Here is an 18,860-nt window from a genome sequence, read left to right on the forward strand (position 1 = left end):
TTCAAGTCCAGTAATCTTTTTATCATCAAAAGATACATTGATAGATTCCATGACAACCCTTGTTCTTAAATTGTAGACTCTGAAGGCTTTTGTGGAAAATGGATATCTAACAAAAATTCCTTCATCAGCTTTTAGATCAAATTTTGACAGCTGTTCAAGATGAGTCTTAAGAACAAAACACTTACATCCAACACATGAAAGTTTTTCAGATTTGGCTTCTTTTTCTTCACCATCTCATATGGTGTTTTCCATGCTTGTTTATGAGTATAACATTCTGTGTAAAATAAGCAGTCTGCACAGCTTCAGCCCAAAAGTAGGTTGGTAGCTTTGCTTCATCAAGCATAGTTCATGCAGCTTCAATGAGAGTCCTGTTCTTTCTTTCTACAACTCCATTTTGCTGTGGAGTTCCAGGTGCAGAAAATTCCTGCTTTATTCCATGCTCTTTGCAGAACTCTTCCATAATTGAATTCTTGAACTCAGTGCCAGTATCACTTCTTATGATTTTAACAGAATCTTTAACCAATTTATCCAGCTGTCTGACATGATCAGTTAGAGTAGATGCAGTTTCATTCTTCTTGTGCAAGAAATACACCCAAGTGTATCTTGTGAACTCATCCACTATAACCATAGCATATTTCTTCTTTGCAATGGACATGACATTGACTGGACCAAATAGATCAACATGAAGTAGGTGATAAGGCTCAAGAATTGAGGATTCAATTTTGATCTTGAATGAAGATTTTTTTTGTTTTACCTTTTGACATGAATCACAAAGGCCATCAGGAGCAAATACTGATTTTGGCAGTCCTCTCACAAGATCTTTCTTTACTAGCTCATTTATGTTGTTAAAATTTAAATGAGAGAGTCTCTTATGCCAATTCCAGCTTTCTTCAATTGATGCTCTACTCAACAGACAGATTGCAAAACCATTAGAGTTTGTTGAAAGTATGGCTTCATATATGTTACCATGCCTGTAACCTTTTAAAACTACTTTGCCTGTAGAATTACTTACAACTTCACAGTGTTCTTCAAAGAAATCCACATGATAACCTCTGTCACAGATTTGACTCACACTTAGCAGATTGTGTTTAAGTCCTGAGACAAGAGCTACTGCTTCAATGATGACATTCCCAAGATTGATATTGCCATATCCTAGAGTTTTTCCCATGTTGCCATCTCCATAAGAAACTCCTGGGCCAGCTTTCTCCACAAAGTATGGTAGGAGGGCTTTATTTCTAGTCATATGTCCTGAACATCCACTGTCCAGAACTAGGATGTTTTTCATGTTGCCCTGCAATCACAAAGACCACTATTGGTTAGTTTTAAGGACCCAGACTTGCTTGGATCCTTTGGCCTTTTTAAGTTTGTTAGCATTTGCAACGGATTTAATTTCAGAGTTTATGCTAACATGTTGTTTATCAGACTTTATATCAGACTTTGCATCAGAATTTACACTAGAAGGAATTACACTAACTTTCTTCAAAGAAGGTTTTATTTGATAATAATCATAGTACAAACTATGATATTCCTTACAAGTATAAATGGAATGCCATAAACTACCACAATGAAAACAAGGATTTTGTGGTTTAAACCTAACAGACTGACTCTTAACTCCTGATTTAGGAGGTAAAGAGTTTATATCTTTATTTTTCCTACAAAAAGAAGCAAGATGGTTAAAGTTTCCGCAGTTGTAACATTTCTTTCTAGGAGCATTAGGAACAGGCATATATTTATTGCTTTTATTCAAATCTTCCTTTCCATTCCTATTTTTCCTAGCTTCCTTCACCTTGTTCATATTTCTAATCTCTTTCAGCTTATGCTTAAGCTGCTTCTTTGTCATTAAGCCTATGTTTACTTCAGCTGGTTTATACTGTTTTAATTTTTTAGAAGTTGACTTTTTTTTTTTACTTCTGTCTTAGAATCTTTCATCTTTTCAGAATCAGACATATCAATTTTTGCTACAAATTTAACAGGATTTACCTTTGGCGTAGCAGTCTTTTTAACAACAATTGGCTCAATTTGCACAGATCCTTTCTCACTTTTATCATCTCCATAACCTAAGCCCTCTTTCCAGTTTCCACTACTTAATATATTCTGAGTTGTTCTACCAGAGTTAGTCCAAGTCCTGATGATCTCTCTTTCCTTTTCTAAATGAGTTTTTAGTGATTCATTTAATTTTAGCACTTCATCTCTAACATACAAAGGCTCATCTCTTTCTTTCTTAGTTTGATGAAGAAAAACTAACTCCTTTTCTAAATAGTCATTTCTGTTTTTAAGAGCAAGACTTTCAGATGTTAATCTTTCACATGTTAAAGTATGATCTCTAAAACTAATGAACATGGTTTTAAGGTATAATCTCAACTCAGTAATATCATCAATATGAAAAACAAAGGTTGTTTGAGGTACCTTCAATTCAGCAGTGTCAGTACTACTATCAGCATTTGCCATTAAGGCATAGTTCACCTCATCTTCAGAATCTGAATTGTCTGTCCATCTTTTCTTCTTTGTGACAAGTGCCTTGCCTTTATCACTTTTTACTTTCTTGTAGTCAGGAGATATGTGGCCTCTTTCACCATAATTATAGCATTTGACATTTGAGTTGTCTCCTCTATCAGACTTTCCTCCTTTGCCTTCAGACTTTCTGAACCCTTTCTTATCATAACTTCCACCTTTCCTGGAAAACTTCTTGCCCTTTATGAATTTCTTGTAGGCTATCTTTGTGATACCCTTCACCATAAGAGCACACAGTTGCATCATCTCTGCATTAACATCAACTTCAGATAAACTTTCAGTTTCTGAATCATCATCATCAGAATATGATGACTTTGAATCAGACTTTATGATGAGAGCCTTACCTTTGCCCTTCTTTGAGACAACAATTTTAGGAGACTACTCCTCAGCTTTAAGAGCAACTGTCCTTGACTTTCTTCCATTCCTCTTGCTCTTTTGATCCATCTCAAGTTCATAAGTCTTGAGCATACCATAAATTTCATCAAGAGTAGTTTCAGTAAGGTCATATTTGTCTCTTATGGTAGTAGACTTCAAATCCTAATTTTCAGGAAGAGCTAAAAGGAATTTTAGATTTGAATCTTCAAGATCATATGCCTTATCCACCAGTGATAGATCATTCAAGAGTTTGACAAACCTGTCATATAAATCAGTTAATGACTCATCAGCTTTTGAGTCAAAATGCTCATACTCTTGAGTGAGTATAGTCCTCCTGTTCTTATTGATTGCATCAGTTCCCTAGCATCTTGTCTCCAAAACATCCCATATCTCCTTTGCAGTCTTGTATCCAATTACCCTGTTTGACATGACATTATCAATTGCACTATGCAGCAAATGCCTTACCCTTGCATCCTTGGCAATAGATGAGATATCTTCAGGTGTGTATTCACTTCTCTCCTTTGGTATGGTCTTTATTGGTTGATCAGCAACTACAACAGAGAGCTTGGTAGGCTTATATGGTCCTTCATTAATTCTGTCAAGGTATTCTGGATCTGTAGCTTCCAGAAACATAGCCATTTTCACTTTCCATATGGGATACTCAGAAGGTCTCCGTATGGGAACCCTAATAGTCTCATATCGACTGTGGGTTTGAGTGTTTTGAGTTTCTTGAGTTTTGGTGGGCTTAATTGGGGTTTGTGTTTCTTCAGACATGAGTGGTTGGATCTTTTTTGTATGTGTGTTAACAGAAAAGCTCTGATACCACTTGTTAGGTCACACAACACTATAGAAGGGGGTTGAATATAGTGTTTATACAATTAAATCGATTTCAACACAAGTATGTAACAAATATCAAGTATATTCAAATAAACTCTGTTACAATAGAACTGTTGTTCTCTCTCAGTGATGAACAATATCACTAAGAGCTGTTAGGTTACAATGTATAATCTTCTCGATAATGATAACACATATAGTATAAACCCTAAGCTGTGTTTATATAGTACTCAGTTACAAGATATCTTCTAATTGATATGGAATATAATTCTGTCTCCTAAAATATATCAATCAGATATCTTCTACAAGTCTTCTAGTCCTCTAACTCTTCATGCATATCTTCTTTTGTTTTAGTCCAGATCTTCTCCTGTAAATCAGCCGCATTCCTTATCTGAAGTTTTCCCGCACTTAAGTTCCGATATATATCTTCTGACGCCTTAAGTTCTGATATTAAGTTCTGACTTCAGTCAGTTCTGATTTCAGTAAGTCCTGATAAGTCCTGTTGTTAAATTCTGAAAACTAAACACAAATCAGATTAAACATGACATCTCAAATATATCTAACCCAAGTGACTATGTAGTTGGAGTAGTTCTTGGGCAGAGAAAGAGCACCATATTTCATGTGGTCTACTATGCTAGTAAGACCCTAAATGGTGCTCAACTGAATTATACTACTACGGAGAAAGAACTTTTGACTATTGTCTATGGTTTTGAGAAATTTCGATCTTATCTGCTTGGGACGAAGGTGACAGTTTTCACTGATCATGCTGTAATTCGATATCTCGTCTTGAAGAAGGACTCGAAGCCTAGATTGATCAGATGGGTTCTTTTGCTTCAGGAATTTGAGTTAGAGATCAAGGACATAAAAGTTATTGAGAATCAAGTCGCTGATCATCTCTCTCATTTAGAGGATCCAAGTGCAACTTCACTGGATAAGATATTAATAAATGAGTCTTTTCCCGATGAGCAGCTGTTTGGAGTGTAAGAGGAAGAACCGTGGTTTGCAGACATTGTGAACTACCTTGTGAGTAATATCATGCCTCCCGACTTGTCGTACGCTCAAAGAAAGAAGTTTCTGCATGAAGTGAAGTGGGTGTGGCTGCGCCAGAGAAGCAGAATGTCAGCGCGCTCGCGCTGGTGAAGCGCGCGGTCGCGCCAGGTCGGAATTCCAGATTCCTGTTTCAATTAGAAGACTATTTTTCGGGCTTTTAGATTAACTGGGTTGCTACTTAAAGACAACAAAAAGACGTTTTTCATAACGTAGCTTAAGGAGAAGACGACAAGAAGACCTATAGCACAATTCAACAAAGGCGAAGAAGATCTAGTTTATTCTTGTGAATCTTTGCTCCAAGTTATAATCTTGGATGCTCGTTTCTTATTTTGTTGAACCTAATACTTTAGATTACGTACTTTGTTTATTATTTGTTTATAAAGACTACGTTTATTATACCATGCTTTCATCGGAACCCACGTTGATGATGAATCCGATTATGGGCTAATCGTTATCGTGAGGTTCTAGCGGATTTATTTATGGATTTCTTTAGTTAATTTGTTTCGATGCCTTAATGTATCGTGATTGTATTATAACCTAGTTTTAGTTGTGCTTATTCGTCTTGTGAGCGTCGCGAACTTATAAGATAGCGTGTTAATCTTTAATGAAGCGAAAGTGATTTAAGGTTTAGAACTTGTCATGCTAGCATATGTTCATGTGTTATTGTTATGCATGATTTGTAGGTAATTTTAACCATCTTACTTGCCCTATGTAATCACGATAGATAACTTGTGCATTAAACCGTTATATTGTCAAATTCTATAGACATATAGGGTCTCAATATAATTGGTGTCTATTCAGCTTCTATCTATTTTATGCATGTCTGGTAGTATGGTATTCGTACAACGAAAGTTGGTGTTTATCAGTTTCGTGTTATCTGATTAGTGTTATCACCATTACATGCTAAGGTTAAGAATGAAAAGGATATTGAATGTAGTATTTAATGAATTTAGAATCCCATGTTTGTGTTATATATTATTCAATTCTCTTTAATCTCTTAGTTAATATTCTCTAGTATAACTCTCAATAGTTAATCGTAGTATAATCAAAACCCAAATTATTATTCGTCTTAGCATTGAATAATAGCCATATCATTGTTGCATAAGTGCATAAATCGCATAGTTAACCTAAACCAGACTCTGTAGGAATGAACTAGAAATAATTCTATATTACTTGCGATCGCGTATACTTGTGTGAATTATTAGCGCGTGTTTAGCGACTAACAAGTTTTTGGCACTGCTGGCGGGGATCGAACCCGGGTCACCCGCGTGACAGGCGGGGATACTTACCACTATACTATGCTAGTAAAACTCCAATATAAGAATTAAAGTGTTATAAGTTATTTTGAGTCTAGCTTTTATTTATCTATAACCTTGCGATTGCTTTGATGAGTAGTGAGTCATGATTATTGATCTAGTTGCGATGGTATATCTGTAAGCATTTGCACACACGCACGTCTCTGGTTTTTAAGTTGATTTTTGGGGTTTGATTGATCTTTATGTGAATAATTGCATTTGTTGAGATGTTGCTTGTTGATTGGTTTATTTATTCTATGGGGATCGTTGCATTCATGCATTTTTATTTCTTGTTCTTTGAATCTGTTTATGCTTGAGGACATGCATCGATTCAAGTTTGGGGGTATGTTGAGTGGCATTTATGACACTTTATAACGCTCCATTAAGCTTTGAATTGGTGTATTTGTACTCAAGTTATTGGTATTTTAATGTGTTTTCTAGTGTTTTTGCATTTCAGGCATTAATCCGAAATTCAAGTGAATTAGCATTGATTTGATGCTAATATGGTGTTAGGATGGTGTCCAAGGAATAAAGGCTCGTGAAGAAAACTCATTGCAGCAAGAAAATAAGGCAATTTCAGTTTTTCAGAAGACCGGCATGCCCGCGCTAGAGAAGCAGAATATTAGCGCGCCCGCGCTGGTGAAGTGCGCGGCCGCGCCAGGTCGGAATTCCAGATTCCTGTTTCAATTAAAAGACTGCTTTTCCTGGGAATTTGGATTAATTGGGTTGCTGTTTCAAGACAATAAAAATACGTTTTTCATAACGGAGCTTAATAAGAAGACGACAAGAAGACCTATAGCACAATTCAACAAAGGCGAAGAAGATCTAGTTTATTCTTGTGAATCTTTGTTCTAAGTTGTAATCTTGGATGCTCGTTTCTTGTTTTATTGAACCTAATACTCTGGATTACGTACTTTGTTTATTATTTGTTTTATAAAGACTACGTTTATAATACAATGTTTTCATCAGAATCCACGTTAATGATGAGTCCGATTATGGGCTAACTGTTATCGTGGGGTTCTAGCGGATTTATTTATGAATTTCTTTAGTTAATTTGTTTCGATGCCTTAGTGTGTGGTGATTGTATGATAACCTAGTTTTGGTTGTGCTTATTTATCATGTGAGCGTCGCGAACTTATAAGATAGCGTGTTAATCTTTAATGAAGCGAAATTGAATTTAAGGGTTTAGAACTTGCCATGCTAGCATAGGTTCATGTGTTATTGTTATGCATGATTCGTAGGTAATTTTAACCATCTTACTTGCCCTATATAATCATGATAGATAACTTGTGCATTAAACCGTTATATTGTCAAATTCTATAGACAAATAGGGTCTCAATATAATTGGTGTCTATTCAGCTTCTATCTCTTTTGTGGATGTCTGGTAGTATGGTATTCGTACAACGAAAGTTGGCGTTTATCAGTTTCGTGTTATCTGATTAGTGTCATCACCATTAAATGCTAAGGTTAAGAATGAAAAGGCTATTGAATGAAGTATTTAATGAAGTTAAAATCCCATGTTTGTGTTATATATTATTCAATTCTCTTTAATCTCTTAGTTGATGCTAAGGTTCATATGAAAACATGATAATAACACAACGATATAAACTAATAAAAATACTTAATAAATAATGAAGTACGTCACAAGAGTATTAAGGTTCAAAGCATAAAGAAAACTAGCATCCACTGTTACAACGAATTAAAAGAATCGCAAGATAAACGTATGCTTCCTCTTCTTCATTGTTGCGTGCTAAAATGGACTTCTCGATCTTCTTGCTTTCGCTCTCGATTATCTTCTCTCAAGAAAACGTCTTCCCAAAAGGTTTATATAATAACTCAAAAGAACCAGCGCTCACAGAAGTCCAATCGTAATAGAATTATAAAATCTAGATTCTGAAAATCTGCACCCAGGCGGCCACATCCTTCTTCCAGCCGGGCGCCGGCTACCAGGCGGTCGCCTGCTCCTATCAGGCGGGCGACTGCATCACTTCTGGAAAATTCCTATTTATGCTTCTGTTTTTGCTGAATTCTTCGCACAACTTCCTCCGAAAATTTTGGAAGTACGTATATATATATATATATATATTTATATCCTAGTAAGATAAGTTGTTTCTATCAACAAGCAAAACGCTTGGAGAACTTTGATGTGGTTTGAGTTCTCGAGATATGATAGAATTCTTTTAAAGGACAAGGGAGGGGTAGACTCTGGTACTATGTGTGCTAGATGGACTACCAAAGGTACCGCAGGCAAAGGTACTCTGTGTACTCAGGAACTTGTGAAGTATGTGTATACCCAAAAATGGGACACGTAGCCCGAATGCGGCAAGGGTGATAACCGGGATACGAAGGTGTCGTCCTTCTACTAGTAGAAAAGGTTACTTTTATCGTAGTACGACTGATCATCGTATGCGGTGGCCCAACGAGTGTCCTATTCTTCCAATTGGAATTGTGATGCAATACCGTAACCCAAGCCTAGGTGCTGGGATTACTTTAAGGTATTCGCAGGATAATAAAATCCACTAAAGGATTATTTTTATAAGAAGGTGTGTATCACCAAGGAAAATTATGTTCGAATAAAATGTAATTATCTTATAAGATTTTTTACGTGAGTTTATCATTACAGTCATTTTCATACTGTACATTATTATGCTGGGCATTATAGCTTACTCTTGATTTCTTTTAAATGATACAACACAACAGATTACCAGTATGCCGGCTTAGGACTTAGTCACTTAAAATCGTGGGGAGAATCCCTTACAGCTTTACCTCAGGTGGACCAGAGTATCCAGATATGTACAAGATGTTAGTAGTAATTATTGTAACTTCCTGTAGAGGTTATGAATAATTGTTTAAGATCCTGTAAAGTACGTTTGAGCGTAATAAAAGAAGATTACATTTTGTACATCATTTCTAAGGCTATAACTTGTGTGTGTGTGCATGAGATTGGGGTCTGTTGGATTATTGAATCAATACAGGTTACACATGAGTAAAGAATGGCATGACGACCTAGATTCCTGACCCCAGATTTGGGAGCGTTACAGATATAGTTAAGGAAATTGCTAGGTGAAGTTACTGATAATTATGTTGGACCAGTGGTGTTGTATATCGATAACAAATCAGCTTTAGACCAAGCTAAAAATCATGTTTTCCATGGGAGGTCTAAGCATATCGATATACATTCACTTATGTAAAATTTGGATTTTTATGTCGCACATAAAATATTTCGACGTATATAACTCTTTATATATCGGTTTTTTAAGAAGGCGACATACATTAACACTTTGAAACTACTTTTTACATCGATTAACAAACAAATCGACGTATATAGTTCACATATATATTGGTTTAGTTAATGCTAACGTATAAAAGATTAATTTACATCGGATTTTATACCCGACGTATAAAGTTGTTAAACATATACATCGGTTTTTTAGGAACCCGACAGATAAAAAGGTAATATATATGACGATTTCCTCTAGACCGACGTATAAAATATGTTTTATTAATAAAATAAAAAAAACATTTTAATTTAGAAGTATAGTGGAGTTAATTTAGTTATATTCTCCCCCGGTACTAAATCATATTCCTGACTACAACTTTTCTGTCGCCAAGGCCCTAAAACTCTCTCAAAAGTCGGAGGTTTCAATTCAATTCAGAGATTTCAAATCAGTTCATGACATTGACATCCCTCTCTATTATTTTGGACTTCATCTTTAACCGTTCATCTGTATATACTTCAGGGATGGAGAATTTGTAAAATCATATATGGGTGTATACACTCTAAAATGTGTCATTAATTTGCTCACCCCGTGCCTAATTGAAATTGGGTCATATCTAGCTCACTCATATTCCACATCTTTCTCGGTAATCTCTCTCTCTCCCATCCCATCTCTCTTATTTTTTTAAATATTATTCCCCTAATTTAGTTAAGTTGTAAACAATAAAATTTGGGATTTGTTATAATTTGGTTGTTGGCTGTTTTTTTTCAATTTGTTATACTTTGGGATTTAATTCTGTTATAAACAATAATATCATTTGGGATTTTTAAAGAATGTATCAGCTCATACCTCCCCAAAATTGTGTTACATAAGGTACCAACTACTCGAATCATTTTTTTTTCTATCTTCTATGCGTCATCAACAGGTGCATAACTTGTGATAGACTGCTAGTAGAGTATATATTATGTGTAATCTGATTTGTGTAAATGTTTTCCTGATTTAGGAAATACTGATTAATGGAAAATTTAGTGTGAGATTTATTGTAGAACTTTGGACTCAACATCATATCATATAGCAGCATCAGGTAACACTTGCTTGTGAGTCTTGGCATCAACTTGGAAATATGTGTGCTAGTTGTTCAACTCAATCTATTACTACTGAACATTGTTAGGTCACATATTAAATATTTTAGTTCAGACATCCTGCTACTGTAGTTAGAATTCCATTTTCTACATAAATTCATGAGTCATAACAAGCTAGTTTCAATGATTTTTTATGATTTTTCCATATTTCAATTTTATCCTGCGGATTTAAGTAATTATTATTTAGACTAGTTCTGTTTAGTGGCAATTAAACCTTGTGAAATATTCCAAAGCTTAGTGATCTAGCCTTGCTTCAGATCTGTTACAACCGGTATATATATTTATTTTTTTAGTTGAATTATGTGTATATATGTTTATATATATATCAAGAACGAGTCAATTATGTGCTTTTACGAGTCTTAATGGTCATTTCTGTGAGTTGTATATTAAATGTTTATTTGAGAAAAGAAATGCCTTTATTTGAGAAATTGGTGATATATTATTAAAGATATTAGTTTATGGAAAATTCTTTATATAAAATTTGTTTCCTTTAAATTTTTAGAAATGATCTCAAAAAGTTTCAAAAATTCTAAACTATTTTATGGTATTATTTTTGTGATTTATAGATTTATATATTTATCTATAAAAATTCTTTCTCTAAAGTGATATTTGATTAATTAGATTAATAATTTTCCATTTACCATGATACCCTTGCATGCAAAGATCCACTAAATTGAAGGGAGGGGTATTGTTGTCAAATCCAACCCCACTAACTTCACTTTAACTAGTCAATTTCCTAAGTTGCCTTTGCATGCAAACCTTGTTAGTTTTAGAAGAGGGATAAAGAGGTAAATTTATAATTCCACTAACATCAATCCACCACCATATCAACACATTGAATCATTTTCTCCACTTATACACTCCAACTCACTCTCCTCCCTCCTCATTTCTCTCTCTCGGCCGAAGCCAAGCCCCCTTGCTCATTTTTCTTTCATCTTTTCTTCCAAAATTATTGCAAGAAACCCTTCTTTAATCCTTGATCACTTGTTTAGTAAGTTAAATACTAATTGTGCTACTTGGTTAAAGCTTGCATGTTGAGTTTTGAGTAAGCCTAATGTTAAAAACCTTGATTCTTATGAGTTTAAGGTTCAAAACAAAGGCAAAGTATCAAGAGTGGAAATGATTGTAAGAACCCTGATTTTTGTAATATTTTAAAACTTCTGTGAATAGTAACTTGAGCTAATTAAGTAATACGTATGGGGATCATCATTAAATGAATAGTGAAATTTTGAGAATCTGAGATCATATTCTTGTTTATCGAGGAAAATAAGTGAATGTAAAAGCCGACGGAATTCGAAGATTCATAATTATACTACGTGTTTTCGTATCCGTAAAGAATGGCGTAGAACCGGGAATACTACGTGAAATAAATAATATATCAAGGTATTTCTATGATCAAGAGAAGGAATGGAATTGGTTATAGGATTATAAGCGATAAAAGAAATCGCTACGAAACAAGTCGTTATACGTGGAAACTATCGGAATGGAACGACGATTGCATTTACGATAAATAAACGAATGAGAAATTAAATCCCATGCAAGTTGGCCATGCATAACCAAGTCCTAACTAGTAGTTAGGAGTGTAACTAGATGATTAGAAGCTAACTAGAATAGTTAGTGGAATAGTGTTGAATAGTGATGGGAGACAAACAAGTACACAAGCCATACTTCTCCCTTTTCTCACTTCACCACACAATCAAACCAACCCATACCTTTGCCAAATTATTGTCAAATCTGCTGCATACATCCCATATATTCATTATACACTCCCACACTTTAGCCACAAAAGAAAACAACCACTTTTCCCTCACTTAAAGCTCTCCCATTTTTCATTCCAGCAGTTCGGATTTTCTGAGCAAGGGAGAAAGAAAAATTCATAACTCAAAATATACTCATTCAAATATCATGAAATTTTTACCATAGCTTCTCTATATCATGGGTAAGCTTCGTACCAAATTTCAGCCTCAAATTAATATTTTTCAATTTTATAAAAATTTTTGAATGAGGTGCTGAAAGGTAACTCCGAAATTTTAACTTGTTTCTTGGTTTTGTTTCTTAAGGATCTAGCCCTTCTAAGTGTTTTCTAAGAAAACCAAGCCTCAATAATCCTAGCACTAACCTTCCTAGTATCCAAGAAGGTATAACTTTCAACCCTTTAAGGTTTTATGGTTGGATTTAAGAGTTATGTTTGTTGTAGTGTTAAGATCCAAAGGATTGTGTTTGTTTGAGTTTGTATTGATTATGTTCTTGCTAAAGACTTGAGATGTTGAGTTGTAATCCATGTATGTGGTACTAGATAGAGCATATAAGGTTCATGTGGGTGGATCTTGAGAAGTACTTGTGTTTATGATGGTTATAGGTAGTGATTGTGTTAAGATCAAGTAGTAGAAATTGAGTTTGGGCATTCTTACACTTGATCTGTTTTATGCAAGTCATTCGGCCATGAAAATGGTTAAAATTTGAAAACCACTGGCCATGAATAGATAGATATTGTTTTATAGTTTCTATATATGTGTAGATCATCATGAGGAGATTTACGGTTTAGGAGTTATGGTCGTTTTAGTGTAAAACATTTCTGCGATTAGCCAACTGCACTTAAGTCCACTTGCATGGTGATTTTAAAGGACTTAAAATAATTTTGAGATTCTAGAAAAATTATGAAAAATGGATATGACAGTAGAGAAGACTTTCCAAAAAGAATCTTGGGAAAATATTAATTTTTCGATTTTATAAAAATATTTTGGTAAAGTGAGCGCAAGCGAGAAACGCATAAAAAACCTAGTTTTGACGAACATTTTCTCACGTTCGAGCTTAAAACTCGAAATGGACTTTCTAAAGCGAACGATCGATTTCAAAACCCGACCATGTTATAAAGTGAGAATATAAGTGTTGAGAATGTGACGATCGGAGATTCGTTATACTTGAGTAGTTGCGAAAGTTGCTTAATAAAAGCGAGACGTTAATCGCGTACTAACTTAGACCGTTGGTTTTTGTTTATAGATCGCCAACCAAACACCAGAGACCATACCACTTCGATTACTCGAGGCAAGTTTTCGAAACCCTATCTCATACTATCCATGCTATATATATACTGTTGTGATATTGATGCCATGATTTACAGTTCAAATATATATATGCTTGTCTATGATATCAATGCATACGAATTATGCGATTGTTTACGAAAACAAATTTCGTTTTACACGAGTATGAGAAGTTGAAACGTATTTCAAATATAATATATGATAATGGGAGTTGAAGATATTTTAATAACGATTTAATTCCGGAGAGAGCCGGACGCGAAAGATTTCTATTTCGATAAACAAAGTACGTTCGCGTAATATATATATCAAGCGAACGATTGAGATTTTGACTTAAACTTCGAGAAATATTGGTTTATTCATTTAAGGGACACCCTTACTTGATTGATTATTTTATAAAGCGATATTTAAGGGATTATTAAATATCCAGAAAGTATTTAAAAATATACTGAATAGTTTATAAATAATTTCACGTTATTTAATAAAGATTTAACTATTCAAAGAGCAATTATAGGATACCAAATCATGTTTTGATTATTTGATTAAGGTGTCCCCATTCGTTGGACCTTATTCACAAAATATTTTGTATTTAAGGTTTTTATTAATTCATTGAACCTTAATTAGAAATACTTTGTACTTAAGATTTTATCAATTCATTAAATCCCTCTTATATAATTATGAGACCTTAGATTTTTAATATCTTCAGACTTCTAAAAACTTATTTAAAAATAGACATAATTCCCAAAGGTACTTTCTAAATTATTCAAAACTCTTGAAAGAGATTAATCATTTGAAACGTATCAAAACCTTAGGGAACTTAGTCTTGAAGCATAAGAGTTTTGCTTCCTCGTTCAATAAAGAACAAGTGAGTAATATACGTGTCACCCTACTACAGATAGGGATTTGAAAATGATTTTAAATTCAAAAATCCGACAACTCCCAAAGATCAATTGAGTTAAAAGTGATGAATACAACATCTTATTTACAGGTCAACTTTTAACGACCTATTCCTTCGAAAAAGGATTTTGAGCAAAAGATATAACTATTTTGGGACTGGAATGTGGCCTGCCCGGCACAGAGTGGTATCGGGCAGTGACCAGGCGCGGAGTGGCGCATTATGCAAGCGCGGAGTGGCGCATTGTACGGTTATATGGTCTATGTGACCATTGACTTTCGGACTTGCACGACAATGGGCAACCACCGTGTAGTGTCTTGATGAGCCCAAAGGCGGCTAGGTTTGTATTCCTTCTACTAGTAGAGAAAATTTCGTATTCGGCTGATCACCGATACGTAGTTTATTCCAGTATAGTCCCTTTCTTCCATTTTGGAAAAACTATTGTGAAATATACAACAGATAGCCGATAAGGCTGAGTTTTAAATAAGGATATTGATGAATATATATCAAATCCATTTGAGAAATCTGCTGATAAGGCTGAGTTTAAATAAGGATGTTGATGATTATATATCAAATCCATTTGAGAAATCTGCCGATAAGGCTGAGTTTAAATAAGGATGTTGATGATTATATATCAAATCCATTTGAGAAATCTGCCAATAAGGCTGAGTTTTAAATTGGGATGTTGATGAATATATATCACACCCATTTGAGAATCTTGGTTCGAGTAACATCTTGAGATTTTGAAATAAAATGAGTACGAGTATAAAATGATTTTGAGAAAGAGATGAATACAAGTATTCAGTGGATATACTATTGTAGTTGATTTTGAGAATATTATAAATTTGATAAGCATATAAACTTTCAGAACGCTTTGGAGATACAAAGTATAATTATTGGTTTTATTTATCCTTACATACTTAATTATGGGGATATATACCTTGCTGAGCTTTAATGCTCACCCTTGCTTTTATATATCATATCACAACAGACTACCAGCATGGATCAGACCAGGACTGTTGTCCGTAGGCGGGTAAGGAACGCTCGTGAGTTCCGTAGGCTTTTTGTGCGCCAGCCCCGTCAGGTAGATAAGTGGAAATGATTTATTTGATAATGTTTCCAAGCATATAACCTGTGTGTATGTGAGTTTGAATAAAAGGTCGAGTAATATTGTGAAAAGAGAATTATTTAATTAATAAGTGATCGTAACGACCCGAATTCACGACCTTGGATTTGGGGGTGTTACAGAAATGGTATCAGAGCCAAAGGTTATAAGTCTTGGAAACAGTAAGAGTAAAATGGGTAGACTGAGGATCTAAAAGTTAACAAGAACTCTCATCGAGTTCATAGTCGGATTACTATGAAGTAGTCGCGACGGTAGTACCCAAGGGGACCTTAGCCTTAAGAGTTGAGGCATTGGTTAAGTTATTAACAGTCGATTGAAAAGCCAACATTAAGGGAAGAGAATGAGTTGTAGCACTCGGAGAAAAGATTTCTAAGAGTTATATGTGAAAGAGAGTCCATTGGTTGAGCCGATAGAGTTTGTTGATGGACTACCAGGAGTTATGTTAAAGTGTTTATGTGAAGTGTTATACGGAAATTAATGGAATCGTTTAAGATCGACAGAATGAGGAAAGGAGAAAATTGTACATGATTTTTTTATAATGTTGATATAGAAGTGGAGCTAAGTCTCCTGAGAAAGTGGGATGAAGACGATACCCCAATACCATGGGTTGATTGGAAAACCCGAGTTTTGCCACTCATAGCTCTTTATAGAGTGTCCTTGATGAGACATATTAGGCAAGAATCAAGATGCTTAATTCTTTTACTATTAAGGTTATTACGTTACCTGAATTGGTTAAAAGTATTGTTCCGATAATAAGGGTTCAATACATGATGAACATCGATTCTACCAAGAAGGGTATTCGCTATACCATTGAGGAACCTATGTCCTATAAGGAAGATTTTAGCGTGTCCCAAGATGAGAATGCTATGCAATAATACAAAATCATTTCATCCGTTAAGCCATTATGGTTCGGCACGGAAAGCGAGAATCAACAGAATAATTTTTGAAAAGTTTCATGCTCCTGCAATCAACGCTGCAAGCTCCCAACTACTGGAGGAGAAGACCAATAAGTCTGACGCAGAATTACAAGAGTGGGATGTCACTAGGAGCTACGTGTATATTCTCGACATGATGTCGTTTTTTGTTAACGCATCAAATCAGGTGCGTGGGCACAACGTTGCGAGTAACTAAAGAGGAATGAAGAATGTATTTGTGATAAAGCGAGTTATTAAGCGACTTTAACATAATGAGTAGAGACGTGAATAATGTTATATTGGTGATCTTTTATATCAGCATCAAGATGCCACCCCGACATATTTGGAAACTAGATCAAACCCTGCTGAATTGGTAAACCAAAATAACCAAGAACACGAGGAAGTCGAATATAATGAATTCGGCTTAGAGTATTACAATGAAGAAGAAACTATGGATACTAACGAGGGGGAAGGCCAGAGAGGAAACCCCATGGACCAAATTATGGATCTTCTTCGAGAGAATTTAAATTGTCACCCTCAACCTAGGTGGATCATGTTCCAGTTACTAATATCTTTAAGGCCTTTAAGTGGTTAAAACCCCCAGAAATTTCAAGGGACTGCTAACCTATTAAGGCCAGAGCTTGGCTGAAAGAAATGGAAAAGAGCTTTGAGATAGTGCCCATAGAAGAGACGCAAAAGACTGTGTTCACCAATTATATGTTAAAAGGAGAAGCAAATTATTAGTGGGAACCTAAAGGAACCCTGGAGACTGATGTGATTATCACATGGGGAAAAGTATTTCCCAGGTTTATGGAGGCTCAGATGGAGTTGAAGTTTCTAGAGATTAAGTAAGATAAGATGTCAGTGGCTGTGTATAAAGCCAAATTTATTGAACTGTCGAGATTCATGCCGGAGTTTGTGAACACGAAAGAGAAAAAGGCGAGGAGATTTCAGCAAGGGCTGAAACAATGGATTCAGGACCGAGTGCCATTACTTGAGATAACAGACTTTGTGCAAAAAGGCCTCGATTGTAGAAGCAGAGAGTGAGCAAAGTCAAAAAGAGGAAGAGAGCAAGAAGAGGAGTTCGGAAGCCAAGGCGGCAGAGCGATAAACAAAAGTTTCCGATTAGGACTGAGAGGGGAGCGGTGTCCCAACCCGCAGTGGGTACCAGGTTTAGCGAACCGGTAAGCAAGAGTATCACCCAGGGAGGTGGTCAATATAGGACTACGTTTCATAACCAGTTTCGCTCACCCCTACCAGATCATAAGTCATGTGGGGAGAAACATCCCGGGGTATGTAATTTGGGAAAAGAGCTACTGAGGTGCTTTAATTGCAACCAACCAGGACATTATTCTAGCAACTGCCCCAACCAAGTTAGGGCGTGATAGCAGGTAACCTTTTACTCAATTTGGTTACTGCAAATATTCTGTTTAATTCTGAAGCAACTAAGTATTTTATATCGCGAGATTTTTGGCCAAGTTAAAACTTAATGTGATTCCAACACGAGAATTATTGCGAATAGAAATAGTGAATCGAGAGGTTGTTCCAATTAATGAGATTCATCTAATCTGCAAGTGGGAACTAGGAGGGAAGGGCTTTAAGTTGGACTTAATTCCTTTCAGGCTGAGAGAATTTGGTGTGGTCTTAAAAATGGATTGGTTGTCGAGCAATGGTGCTCAGATTGATTATAAAGGAAAGAAAGTTAAAATCTGAATGCCTAACGGCAAGAAAAGTGTGATTAAGGGTCAGCGTCAGACCCACAAATTTTTTAATATTGCTCAAGCAAAGCAATTATTAAGGAAAGATAGAAAAGCGTATTTAGCATACGTGGCGGGTACCAAGAGAGAAGCCCCGATGTACGTGACATACCAGTTGTTAACGAGTTTGAGGATGTGTTTTCCAAAGACCTTTCAGGATTATCACCTGACCGAGAGATAGAGTTCGCTATCAAATTAGCATCAGGAACGGCATCAGTTTCAAAAAGCCCCATATAGGCTAGCCCCGGTTGAAATGAAAGAATTGACTTCACAGTTGCAAGAACTGTTGAATAAAGGAATGATGAGACCTAATGTGTCACCATGAGGCACACCAATGTTGTTTGTCAAAAAGAAGGACGGTAGTATGCGATTGTGCACATAGTATAGGGAACTGAATAAGCTGACTATTAAGAACAGATACCCTCTCTCTAGAATTGACGATTCGTTTGACCAACTTGAAGGAGTGGTACACTTTTTGAAAATCGATCTAAGAATGGGATATCACCAACTGAAGATTAAAACAGGGGACAAATACCGTATTTCGCACGAGGTATGGACATTATGAGTTCTTGGTGACGTCGTTCGGGCTAAAGAATGCCCCAGTAGCTTTCATGGACTTTGTGAATCGAGTGTTTAAAAAGTATTTGGACGTGTGCGTCATTATTTTTTTTATTGATAATATTTTAGTCTATTCTAAAACGGAAG

The 18,860-nt window shown here is 35.5% G+C and overlaps 1 long non-coding RNA gene across 1 annotated transcript; it reads left to right on the forward strand.

The window, feature by feature from the left end:
• The first annotated feature begins 12,138 nt into the window (after positions 1-12,138).
• LOC141679107 (uncharacterized) lies at positions 12,139-15,376 on the forward strand. The gene is made up of 4 exons (XR_012558030.1): positions 12,139-12,364; positions 12,486-12,563; positions 13,426-13,470; positions 15,350-15,376. It is a non-coding gene; the product is annotated as an uncharacterized LOC141679107 (long non-coding RNA).
• The last annotated feature ends 3,484 nt before the right edge of the window (positions 15,377-18,860 follow it).

The sequence above is a fragment of the Apium graveolens genome, chromosome 8 (genome assembly GCF_009905375.1).
Source record: "Apium graveolens cultivar Ventura chromosome 8, ASM990537v1, whole genome shotgun sequence".
In the NCBI taxonomy this organism is placed as follows: domain Eukaryota; kingdom Viridiplantae; phylum Streptophyta; class Magnoliopsida; order Apiales; family Apiaceae; genus Apium; species Apium graveolens.